Below are 14,616 nucleotides of genomic sequence, written 5' to 3'. Positions count from 1 at the left end.
ATTCATGAAATTCTGTTTCTTATTCATGGAAGTTAATTTCTTATTCAATTTTTTTGTCAGACTGCTTTAAATTGACTTTAAAATAAAAATATAGTTTTTTATTTAAATAATAATATGATTCATATAATGTAGTTACACAGAGGTGGAATCCCTTTATACAACAATTGGATATACAAACTTGAAAAAAGGGCATACATTGGCACCAATACAAATATTACTATTTTGAATAAGTAACTGATATATTCAAAGGGTTAATGACAATTGGGCCACTGATTTCAATATGAATATATACAGGGAAGATCGCCCTCTATGACATGCAATTGCTTTTAGCCTGGCCCAATGGTGTTTTGGGCACAGAAAGTTATGCCAACCCTGGCATAGGTGCTGTAATTCTCATTTTTTTTAATAAGTAACAGATATTTTCAAAAGGGTTAATAACCATTGGGCCACTGATTTCACTATGAATATATACAGGCCAGATCCCCCTCCATGACATGCAATTATTTTTAGCCTGGCCCAATGGTGTTTTGGGCACAGAAATTGATGCCAACACTGGCATTGGTGCTCTAATTCTCATTTTTTAATAAGTAGCTAATATTTTCAAAGGGTTAATGACCATTGGGCCACTGATTTCACTATGAGTATATACAGGGTAGATCCCCCTCCATGGCATGCAATGGTTTTTTAGCCTGGCCCAATTGTGTTTTGGGCACAGAAATTGATGCCAACCCTGGCTTAGGTGCTCTAATTCTCATTTTTGAATAAGAAACTGATATTTTCAAAGGGTTAATAACCATTGGGCCACTGATTTGACTATGAATATATACAGGGTAGATCCTCCTCCATGACATGCAATGGTTTTTAGCCTGGCCCAATGGTGTTTTGGGCACAGAAATTGATGCCAAGAGAGATGTCACACACACACAATGTGAAGGGCCTAGGTGCAGAGTTACTTCAAAATTGCTACTAGTGTGTGAAAAAACTCATACAGAGTCCATGAGGCCGATTTAACAAAGTCTGGCGGACATGATACACTTTAGCGTATCAGGCCCGCCAGACATCACTGAATGCCGACAACATACGCTGTCAGCATTCAGCATTGCACAAACAGTTCTAGTGAACTGCTTGCACAATGCCGCCCCTGCAGATTCGTGGCCAATCGGCCGCTAGCAGGGGTTGTCAATCAACCCGATCGTATGAGATTGGGTTGATTGCTGTATGCCGCTCAGAGGTGGCGTACGAGTTAAGGAGCAGCGGTCCTAAGACCACTGTTTCTTAACTGCTGTTTCTGGGAAGCCTGAAGTTTTGTGCGGAAACAGCTACATTGGGGCCGATTGCCCGTTTGGTTAATCGATCCCCATATCTCTTAAAAGGCCACATCTCTTAAAAGGACAAAAAGCGCAGGATGCTGCTATTATAAAACATTCATATTTATTGGATATAATTAAATCTTGATGCAAACATGCAGTAACAAGTGCTTAAAACAGCTGTTCATGTCACAAACAGGCCAGTCTGACGCGTTTCGGCTGATTTGCCTTATTCATAGACTCAATATTCTGAATTCACCTGTGGAGCTATATAAGCCCCCTCACAATCTCATTGGTTGCCTGTATAAATGTGTAAACTCCCTCCTCCCCTTAGCTCATCTGTCATTGGTTGTTGTCCTCCCACTTTCTTCATATCCTCCCTATCAATTCAATTACAAGAGTTATATTTATGCTAAAATAGATTCAATTCTCATTTGTTTAAGTACATAAGTTTTGGTACATATTATCCCATTTTAATAGCCTGTCAGAATGTTAGTGTATGAGCTGGGGTCGCGCCTACTACCTACGAGCTCCTCAAACTGCAAAAATTCAGTACTGGTGGGTAGGAAATACAGCATGCATATGTACAAAAAGGGTGATGATCGTAAACCACATTGCGTGACATCTCCTATAAATGCATGTTATTACAGTGACCATTATCATACAAGCTGCTTTCATTGTAAACTGGAATGCCTAACTCCTATAATCTTAATTTACCACCCAAAAGACCAAGTTCTAACCTATGGATAACGTACTTTGTCTGATTTATCATATCAATTAGTTATGTTTAATAGCTATGCTATTATTTCTAAATCAAATGCTGAAAAATGTTTTTCATAGGTGTAATATAATAAGCTCACTCTACTAAATTAAGATTTTATTCCCCTCTAAAAGAACCTTTCTATCTATTTAACTGAGATATCCTATTCAAATTCCTAGGTTGTATAATCTGTCTACCCTCTGTGCTCAACTACACTGTCTCTAAGGGGATCAACTAACATACCTACTCAATGTTAAATATAAATGAAGGGAGAGGGGGGGGGTTTATAATAGGGTCATGACAAGACCATTTATTATTCAGCCCTTATGTCACTATATCTTGTTATAAGAGTCACTATATGTGCAAGTGCTGATTTAACACTATAACTAAAATCTTCACTTTTCACAGAAATGAATGTCATCTGTTATATTCATACCGGCTGGTCTCCGTGTGTTGAGTGTAAAGATCCAATATGCCTCCCTGCGGAAGAGCTCTTGAACCCTATCACCCCCTCTCGGTTTTTTCTTAATCACATCAATGATCATCCACCTAAGGGTACTAACATTGCCCTGATGTTCATATAGAAAATGCTTAGCAACTCCTGTGGTGGTCTTCTCTTTCTCTATGTCATTTAGATGCTCCCTAATTCTTACCCGGGCCTCTCTCGACGTGCACCCCACATACTGAAGTTTACAGTGGTTACATTGTACCATGTAAACGACAAATTCTGTTCTACAGTTTGTGCACATCTTGCAATCATAGACTTTTTGTGTAGATGTTGATTGAAATATCTTGCTAGTTAACGTGTAGCTGCAAGCTGTACAACTTCTGGTACCACACTTGTAGTGACCCTTACAGGTCAACCAGCTGCTCTCTTTCTTAGGTTTCTTTAACATACTGGGAGAGATCATATTCCCAATTGTGACATTTCTTCTGGATACGAATCTACAACCTTTCTCAATGACATTTTTCAAGATATCATCTCCTCGTAGAATCTGGAGATTCTTTTTGATAATGTTACAGACTTTATTATACTGACTAGTATAAGTAGTTACAAAAGTAATCTCACTTTTTCCTTCCTTTCTAGATAATTTAGGCTGCAATAATGTTTCTCTGAGCATACTTTGAACATCTCTCATGGCCCTCGCAATCGGGCCCTCTGGATAGCCCCTTTCTCTAAATTTCTGAATCAGTATATTACTCTCCTTTTCGTAATCAGCACTATCTGAGCAGTTACGCTTAGCTCTAATGAGCTGGCCTTTAGCCACGCCATAATGCATATGGCGTGGATGGCAACTTCTGGCGTGAATCAAGGAATTCACTGAAATGGGCTTGGTGAAGAGCACTGTCTTTACATTCCCAGCAATGGTGTCACCTATTAAGGTGACATCCAGGTAATCAACCTTCTTTGTGTCAAAACAAAACGTAAATGACAGGCCTACATCATTGCTGTTAAGGTATGTGACAAACTGTTCACTGGTTTCTCTACTCCCCGCCCAGACTAACAAGAGGTCATCTATATAACGTTAATAACCCACTAACCATTCACCAAAGGGATTCGTATCTGCAAAGACGTGGGATAGCTCCCACCAGCCCATGAACAAATTGGCATAGGCTGGTGCGAACTTGGCTCCCATCGCTGTCCCACACCTCTGCAGATAGAACTGATCCCCAAAGGTGAAATAGTTGTGGTTCAGCAAGAATTCAATGACACGCAAGATGTAATCCTTTAACTCAGATGTGTAATCACTCAACAAATCGAGCATATATTTTACAGCATTTAGGCCCTTGTTGTGTGGGATGGCGGAATATAATCCTACCACGTCTACTGTCAGCCAGCAATACTCTTGATGCCAATTAATTTCTCCCATACATTTTAACAAATGTTGAGTATCACGTAGGAAAGTTGGTAACTTCCAAACTAGGGGTTGTCGCAACGATTCGATCCAATTAGATAGATTTTCAAAAAGGGAGCCGATCCCAGATACGATCGGTCTCCCCTTAACATTTTCAATGGACTTGTGCACCTTCGGTAAGTGATGAAAGATAGGTATCACAGGTTCTTTAACATATAGATACTCAAAGGTGCACAAGTCCATCAAACCTTCCTCCAATCCATCATCAAGAAGATCTCTAAGCTCTGCTTGAAATCTTATCGTTGGATCGTAGGGCAAACTCAAATAAACCTCAGTATCCCCCAGCTGTATTTTAGCCTCTTGTATATAATTTGTTTCAGACATGACAACTATGGTACCGCCCTTGTCGGCATTTTTAATGACTATGCCCTGCCTCTCTTTCAATCTCTGCAATCCTATCTGTTCTGCATATGTGAGATTATGTCTTTGCTTTCCACTTTCTGATTTTAATTTAATAAGATCCTCCTCCACCCTTTTGTGAAAGCTCTCCAATGCCTCATGGGTGGGATAAAATGTGGATCTATTTTTAAATCCTATGTGACTCCCTTTCTCAATTGTAGTATCCCTGCTTTCCTTCTCTAATTGACTTAATGTCAATAAGTCAATTGCATCTTTGTATAGGAAACAATCATTCATTATCTGTCTATCACTAGTCTTCAGGGTATTGTCACACTCTCTTCAGTATAATAAAATTTCTTTATCGTTAAAGCACGAACAAACCTATTTACATCCATGAGCGTATCAAATACCCTGAAGTCGGCTGATGGAACAAAATTGAGTCCTAGTTCTAAAACCTTTGTTTCTTCTAAGGTCAGTTCTGTGTTGGCAAGATTAATGACCCTCATATGTTGTATTTGTTTTGTCTCCCTCTCCTCAATGTGTACTGCTTGCGTCTGACTTGAGGTTCTTTGCCTCTTCCCCTTCCTGCTCCTGACCCTCCCCTTTGTCCCCTGTCCTCTGCCTCGCAAAAAACCTGAGTCTCTGCGGGTGTTGGGGTGAGTGTGGGTTGTGAGTCTAGAGCATTAGAGTACCTATTCAATCTATTCCCTCCTCTGCCTCTATTCTAGAGGATACCCACAGTCCCAGCTGGGGTAGGGTATGGGGAACTATCACTGACACTCAATGCAATGGATGGCAAATTCTCATTAAATGTACCAGAGGGGCTTTCTTCCTCAGATGAGCCCCCACTAGTTGCATAATCAACAAAGTCTCTGATTTCATTGTCTTCACTTGAGTCAGTATCCACAAATGTCACTTGTTTCTTGCCTACTTCAGATAACTGTCCTTTTGCTCCAAGTGTGTTCCCTTTCTTGTTATTGTTCCTCCTAAATTGTCTCATCCTCCTTGGGTTCTGTGAATTCCATTGATACACCCTGTTGTTAGTATAGTCCTCTGTGTCTCTGACAAACTTACGATATTTCTGTCTGTCTATCTCTTTCTTGAAATTGTCTATCGTCTGTCTGAGTATTGAATCAAGTTGTTCATACTTCTCATGGTCAATGAATTTATTTAAATCCCTCTGTATCTCCTTTATCTGATTCCTAGTTTCTTCTAATTTATAGTTTTTATACTTAATGATAACATTCATCAGTCTGATGGAACATTCAGTAAGGATTTCATTCCATTCATTGATAAACCATTCTTCCGTAACTTGAAATGATGGATACTTCCTAATTCTGAGACCTCTTGGTATCATCCTGATATCAACATATTTCTCAAGAGATCTCCTATCCCACCAAACCTGATACTCTTTCGTTAAAGTCTTTTCCATTGATAGAAAAATATCTGAAATATCTTTAGTTTGTGTTTGAGGATTAAAAGTATCTTTGAGTGTGGGTCTGTTTCTTTCAATGTCTTCTAAGCTTGTAAGGGAGTAAAAGTTACTGCATGTTGCTCGACTATCTTCCATACTTATAGATGTCTGATACCCTTTGTATATTAATTTTATGTAGTAACAGACAATCCAATTAACTTCTTTATTATATATGAAGATAAACGTTGATATCTTATTGATAATTGTGTCTTAAATCTGTGCACAATTACTGAGCTCAAATAACACTTACTGACCCTCAGTAAGTGTTATTTGAGCTCAGTAATTGTGCACAGATTTTAGTTATAGTGTTAAATCAGCACTTGCACATATAGTGACTCTTATAACAAGATATAGTGACATAAGGGCTGAATAATAAATGGTCTTGTCATGACCCTATTATAACCCCCCCCCCCTCTCCCTTCATTTATATTTAACATTGAGTAGGTATGTTAGTTGATCTCCTTAGAGACAGTGTAGTTGAGCACAGAGGGTAGACAGATTATACAACCTAGGAATTTGAATATGATATCTCAGTTAAATAGATAGAAAGGTTCTTTTAGAGGGGAATAAAATCTTAATTTAGTAGAGTGAGCTTATTATATTACACCTATGAAAAACATTTTTCAGCATTTGATTTAGAAATAATAGCATAGCTATTAAACATAACTAATTGATATGGTAAATCAGACAAAGTATGTTATCCATAGGTTAGAACTTGGTCTTTTGGGTGGTAAATTAAGATTATAGGAGTTAGGCATTCCAGTTTACAATGAAAGCAGCTTGTATGATAATGGTCACTGTAATAACATGCATTTATAGGAGATGTCACGCAATGTGGTTTACGATCATCACCCTTTTTGTACATATGCATGCGGTATTTCCTAAGAGGTCTATGTGAGTGTATGCATCTTATGGGGATAAAGCGAACATTTTACGAGAAGTGGTATTTTACCCACCAGTACTGAATTTTTGCAGTCTGAGGAGCTCGTAGGTAGTAGGCGCGACCCCAGCTCATACACTCACATTCTGACAGGCTAATAAAATGGGATAATATGTATCAAAACTTATGTACTTAAACAAATGAGAATTGAATATATTTCAGCATAAATATAACTCTTGTAATTGAATTGATAGGGAGGATATGAAGAAAGTGGGAGGACAACAACCAATGACAGATGAGCTAAGGGGAGGAGGGAGTTTACACATTTATACAGGCAACCAATGAGATTGTGAGGGGGCTTATATAGCTCCACAGGTGAATTCAGAATATTGAGTCTATGAATAAGGCAAATCAGCCGAAACGCGTCAGACTGGCCTGTTTGTGACATGAACAGCTGTTTTAAGCACTTGTTACTGCATGTTTGCATCAAGTTTTAATTATATCCAATAAATATGAATGTTTTATAATAACAGCATCCTGCATTTTTTGTATCACTACGGCAGAGGAGAGGGCCGTTGTTTGCGGCAACTGGGCATGCAGCCCTAATCACCGTTGGAGCTCCGGTGGTTTACACTTACTTCACTGCCAGGATCGGTGAGAAACTTTCTACAGCAGTCGGCATTTGGTCTAACAGGACTACCAAGTCTGTCCCGCAATTGGTCAAACGTGGTCACGTGTAAAGTGACGTCAGACGCCATCGGAGGAATCCCACGATCATGGATGCGTGGTGTAGCTAAGAACCGAGGCTAAGGATTGACCGTGAGTAGACGGGTGTGACTGTGGAGCTAACTGGAGAAGGTGAGACCATTTGCTTTGCTTAAATTTATTCACCGCTAGCAGTTTGGATTGGAGAGTCGGCGGAGCACCGCTAACTTTGGCTCTTAAAAGGACCCCTTACTGGAAAAAAGAGGGTCTATCATTTCAGATGAGGGCTTTTATGTCCCTCTAGGATGAAGGTTATTAACATAAAAATGTTGATCAACGGAATCAACAGCTAAAACAGACAAGGCATCAGTTGTCCTCCTATGATATGGATAATCACCATGAGAAATAATAAACACTTCCCTGAATGACTATCATTGAGTTTGCTATGACACTCTAGGAAGGCTCGCTAAAACTGTGCACCTAGCCCCCCTGTTTCCTGGCCGATAGCAGCTCCCTCGGCTTCAGGTGTCAGGGACTAGGGACAGTGTTAAAACCAAATGTAGATGCACAACAAAGTGCTTTCCGTGAGCACAAACGCGTTTCGGCTGTATTAATCAGCCTTTCTCAATGTGAACAAGTAAGCCGAGGCCCGGGTGCCACCCCTTTATGTAGTGCTGGTAAGGAAGTTCATAACCAATCCCTCTCTCACATTGACGTCCGCCCATTCAGTGACCAATCCAGAGCGGTGTGTGGTAGGCGCGATTGTCATTTGCGGTGTAATTGGATCCAACATTTTTTGACGTACCAATCATTAAGTCTGCAGTGTTACAATGGGGACCGGCTGGTCTATCAGATAACAATCCTTTGTAAATATCGTCATTAGATGTAAACAATGGCATAAGTCCCTTTATGCAACTAGTTACTGCTTAATCTATAGGTTGTTATATCATTATTCATATGTATGACTAATATACACATATCCATAGGCGTTATTTGCCGGCTTAGGTGCTGCATGGCTACTTATTTGCTGGCTTAGGTGCTGCGTGGCTACATCAGAATCATGGTATCAAACTAATGTGGCAATCCATGTGTTATGTCAGTATATCCTGTCTCTATCAAGGATCGATATATATATATACATGATCGTTATCCAGCGGCTTAGGTGCTGCATGATTAGATCCAGTCCATGTTATGGAACCTGTGTGGCAATACCTATGTTAGTTGTTATGTGTTATCCTTCTATAGATATTTGTTTATTCCTTAGCGTATGGTCAATAAGAGCATATTCTCCCTATGTTAATTTAATACAGTATCCTTTCTATTCAGTACGCTGTATAATCCCTTAAGGTTCCCCCTTAATTTTGTACTGTGTGAGCGTTCATAGTGGAGATTATTATGATCCTATTTCTCAGACATATTTCTACCTCTCATTGTACACCTTAGTATATTCCGAATTACTTGAGCATATACAGATTTATAATAAAACATAAGTTTTGGTTCATTATCATTTTAGGGCCCAATATACTAATTTCGGAGTACGGAGTTTTACTAGGTTGTACCTATGTTTCATTTTCTAAAACTCACTATACATATTCTCCTATTCAGGTGCTGCTCATTTAATTGCATTAGTATGAAAATACATATACAATATAAAAGAAGCTCATATGTGTAGTAAATGGTATGAATCATATTTTTGAGGGTAGTGACGTTAATCTGAGTCATTGGCAGTTGGATTCCAATTTGGAACATTATAAGGGAAATGGTAATGTGAACTTCTCAAAAATATATATAGTACTACGGGCGGCACTTTAAAAATGTGTTGTCCGTTGTTATTAATTTAAAGACAATTATTGATGAATATCTTAGTATAGTATAAATTTACAGTATCATCAGATATACTTGTCTGTTACATTAACTTCTGAATACATGCAACATTAGAAGTTGCTAGACAACACATGAAGATGAATTTTAAAATTAGAGACCACCTATTTCTGATTTTTCTACCAGTCTCACAGGAATACCCAATAATTGTTTGCTTCGTTCATCCCATGTGGCATAGCAGAGTTTAATTTAAATATCCAACCTGTTTCTTTTTGTAACAGAGCATTTTCGGTGTTGCCACCTCTGATGCCAGGTTTCACCCTTTCAATGCCCCAGCATTTAAAGGATGTTGTTTTGCCTGCATGATGTGACAGAAAATGTCTAGCTACACTAGTTAGTTTTTTGCCATCTTTTTGGTCCTTATGGGCATTGCGTATATTACATAAATGTTCTGTTATTCTTGTGCTCAATTTGCGTGTCGTCATCCCTGTGTAAATTAGGTTACACGAGCATGAAAGGCAGTAGATGACATTATCACTCTGGCAGTTAATATGTGTTTTTATTTTCCATTTTTTTGAAAATCTGTCAGTTATAAATTCCTTTTTACTCATAAATTGGCATGTTTTGCAATGACCACATGGTGTTGAGCCCTGATAGATTGGTTTTTTATTCCTGTTTCTATCAAAGTGACTTTGTGATAAGCTGTCCTTGATATTTCTGGCACGTCTGAAGGTGAAAGAAGGCTTTTCAGGTAGTAATCCCTTTAATCTTTCATCACTTCGCAAGACGTGCCAGTGTTTTTTCACTATTGAGCTTACAAGTTCACTTTGATTATTATATGTAGAAATGAATCTTAGGTTATTTGTCTCTTGTACACATTTTTTGTTTTTGGGTATAAGAAGATCAGACCTATTTATGTTTAGGGCTTTCTGGTAAGCCCTGGCTAGCAATTTTTTGGAGTAACCCCTTTGAAGGAGTCTGTCACGTAATTCTCGTGCTGCCTTTTTAAAAGAATCTATATCTGTACAGTTTCTTCTAGTTCTCAAATATTCACCGTATGGGAGGCTGTTAATTGTGGAAGGATGATGATTACTCTGTGCATGTAGGATATTGTTAGTTGCAGTGGTTTTCCTAAATGTTTCAGTGACCAATCCATTATTGCTTTTGGAAATTATCAGATCTAAAAATTCAACTTTACTGAAGCTTGTATTGTATGTTAGATATAATCCAAATGGATTGGTGTTAAGTAATTTGATAAATTCTTCCCAGACTTCTAACGGGCCTTCCCACACCAGTAAGATGTCATCTATATACCTGGACCAGTGGGAGATGAATTTGGTGTATTGGTTCATATGATTATTGAACACTATCATCTCTTCCCACCAGCCCAGGTATAGATTGGCATATGTGGGCGCACAAGATGTGCCCATTGCGGTGCCACAAATCTGTAAGAAAAATTTATCATCAAAAACGAAGTAATTATGTGTGAGTACAAATCTTAATGTATTGATGATAAATTCTTTTGTCTGAAGATCCATATCAGTGTCCTTCTCTAAGAAATTTCTTAGAGAAGGACACTGATATGGATCTTCAGACAAAAGAATTTATCATCAATACATTAAGATTTGTACTCACACATAATTACTTCGTTTTTGATGATAAATTTTTCTTACAGATTTGTGGCACCGCAATGGGCACATCTTGTGCGCCCACATATGCCAATCTATACCTGGGCTGGTGGGAAGAGATGATAGTGTTCAATAATCATATGAACCAATACACCAAATTCATCTCCCACTGGTCCAGGTATATAGATGACATCTTACTGGTGTGGGAAGGCCCGTTAGAAGTCTGGGAAGAATTTATCAAATTACTTAACACCAATCCATTTGGATTATATCTAACATACAATACAAGCTTCAGTAAAGTTGAATTTTTAGATCTGATAATTTCCAAAAGCAATAATGGATTGGTCACTGAAACATTTAGGAAAACCACTGCAACTAACAATATCCTACATGCACAGAGTAATCATCATCCTTCCACAATTAACAGCCTCCCATACGGTGAATATTTGAGAACTAGAAGAAACTGTACAGATATAGATTCTTTTAAAAAGGCAGCACGAGAATTACGTGACAGACTCCTTCAAAGGGGTTACTCCAAAAAATTGCTAGCCAGGGCTTACCAGAAAGCCCTAAACATAAATAGGTCTGATCTTCTTATACCCAAAAACAAAAAATGTGTACAAGAGACAAATAACCTAAGATTCATTTCTACATATAATAATCAAAGTGAACTTGTAAGCTCAATAGTGAAAAAACACTGGCACGTCTTGCGAAGTGATGAAAGATTAAAGGGATTACTACCTGAAAAGCCTTCTTTCACCTTCAGACGTGCCAGAAATATCAAGGACAGCTTATCACAAAGTCACTTTGATAGAAACAGGAATAAAAAACCAATCTATCAGGGCTCAACACCATGTGGTCATTGCAAAACATGCCAATTTATGAGTAAAAAGGAATTTATAACTGACAGATTTTAAAAAAAAAAATGGAAAATAAAAACACATATTAACTGCCAGAGTGATAATGTCATCTACTGCCTTTCATGCTCGTGTAACCTAATTTACACAGGGATGACGACACGCAAATTGAGCACAAGAATAACAGAACATTTATGTAATATACGCAATGCCCATAAGGACCAAAAAGATGGCAAAAAACTAACTAGTGTAGCTAGACATTTTCTGTCACATCATGCAGGCAAAACAACATCCTTTAAATGCTGGGGCATTGAAAGGGTGAAACCTGGCATCAGAGGTGGCAACACCGAAAATGCTCTGTTACAAAAAGAAACAGGTTGGATATTTAAATTAAACTCTGCTATGCCACATGGGATGAACGAAGCAAACAATTATTGGGTATTCCTGTGAGACTGGTAGAAAAATCAGAAATAGGTGGTCTCTAATTTTAAAATTCATCTTCATGTGTTGTCTAGCAACTTCTAATGTTGCATGTATTCAGAAGTTAATGTAACAGACAAGTATATCTGATGATACTGTAAATTTATACTATACTAAGATATTCATCAATAATTGTCTTTAAATTAATAACAACGGACAACACATTTTTAAAGTGCCGCCCGTAGTACTATATATATTTTTGAGAAGTTCACATTACCATTTCCCTTATAATGTTCCAAATTGGAATCCAACTGCCAATGACTCAGATTAACGTCACTACCCTCAAAAATATGATTCATACCATTTACTACACATATGAGCTTCTTTTATATTGTATATGTATTTTCATACTAATGCAATTAAATGAGCAGCACCTGAATAGGAGAATATGTATAGTGAGTTTTAGAAAATGAAACATAGGTACAACCTAGTAAAACTCCGTACTCCGAAATTAGTATATTGGGCCCTAAAATGATAATGAACCAAAACTTATGTTTTATTATAAATCTGTATATGCTCAAGTAATTCGGAATATACTAAGGTGTACAATGAGAGGTAGAAATATGTCTGAGAAATAGGATCATAATAATCTCCACTATGAACGCTCACACAGTACAAAATTAAGGGGGAACCTTAAGGGATTATACAGCGTACTGAATAGAAAGGATACTGTATTAAATTAACATAGGGAGAATATGCTCTTATTGACCATACGCTAAGGAATAAACAAATATCTATAGAAGGATAACACATAACAACTAACATAGGTATTGCCACACAGGTTCCATAACATGGACTGGATCTAATCATGCAGCACCTAAGCCGCTGGATAACGATCATGTATATATATATATCGATCCTTGATAGAGACAGGATATACTGACATAACACATGGATTGCCACATTAGTTTGATACCATGATTCTGATGTAGCCACGCAGCACCTAAGCCAGCAAATAAGTAGCCATGCAGCACCTAAGCCGGCAAATAACGCCTATGGATTGGATATGTGTATATTAGTCATACATATGAATAATGATATAACAACCTATAGATTAAGCAGTAACTAGTTGCATAAAGGGACTTATGCCATTGTTTACATCTAATGACGATATTTACAAAGGATTGTTATCTGATAGACCAGCCGGTCCCCATTGTAACACTGCAGACTTAATGATTGGTACGTCAAAAAATGTTGGATCCAATTACACCGCAAATGACAATCGCGCCTACCACACACCGCTCTGGATTGGTCACTGAATGGGCGGACGTCAATGTGAGAGAGGGATTGGTTATGAACTTCCTTACCAGCACTACATAAAGGGGTGGCACCCGGGCCTCGGCTTACTTGTTCACATTGAGAAAGGCTGATTAATACAGCCGAAACGCGTTTGTGCTCACGGAAAGCACTTTGTTGTGCATCTACATTTGGTTTTAACACTGTCCCTAGTCCCTGACACCTGAAGCCGAGGGAGCTGCTATCGGCCAGGAAACAGGGGGGCTAGGTGCACAGTTTTAGCGAGGGTACATTATCAAGGATTCTCCTGGGTTTTTTTTTAAATGGTTACTATTAAAAATTCAATTTTTTAAATTCTACAATTTTAGGGATGAGTGCTAAATAAACCCTAAACCTTTTGGTTCCCTTACCTAACCCCTCTTGCATATATATATTTAGGGTCAGCACCGGATAATTTATCTACCTATCCCTAAACCCACTATTCCTAGTGCCAGTTTCAAAATTTGTAAATATATATAACTCTAGGAAGGCTACAATACAGCTCAGAGCTCTAGAGTAAAACACCATTGGGCCAGGCTAAAAACAACTGCATGTCATTGAGAGGTATCTACCCTGTGTATATTCATAGTGAAATCAGTGACCCAATGGTTATTTACCCTTTGAAAATATGAGTTACTTATTCAAAAATGGGAATTACAGCCTCTTTGCCAGGGTTGGCATCAATTTCTGTGCCCAAAACACCATTGGGCCAGGCTAAAAACAATTGCATGGTTTGGAGGGGATCTACCCTACATATATTAACAGTGAAATCAGTGACCCAATGGTCATTAACCCTTTGAAAATATTAGTTACTTATTCAAAAATGAGAATTACAGCCCCTATGCCAGTGTTGGCATCAATTTATGTGCCAAACTCCATTGGGCCAGGCTAAAAAAAATCATCTCATGGAGGGGGCTCTATCGTGTGTATATTCATAATGATATCGGTGGCCCAATGGTTATTAACCCTTTGAAAATATCAGTTACTTATTAAAAAATGGGAATTACAGCACCTATGCCAGGATTGGCATTCATTTATGTGCCCAAAACACCATTGGGCCAGGCTAAACACAATTGCATGTCATGGAGGGGGATCTACCCTACATATATTAACAGTAAAATCAATGGCTCAATGGCCATTAACCCTTTGAAAGTATCAGTTACTTATTCAAAAA

The sequence above is a fragment of the Bombina bombina genome, chromosome 3 (assembly GCF_027579735.1).
Source record: "Bombina bombina isolate aBomBom1 chromosome 3, aBomBom1.pri, whole genome shotgun sequence".
NCBI lineage: Eukaryota > Metazoa > Chordata > Amphibia > Anura > Bombinatoridae > Bombina > Bombina bombina.
Note: the sequence above shows the minus strand (reverse complement) of the source record.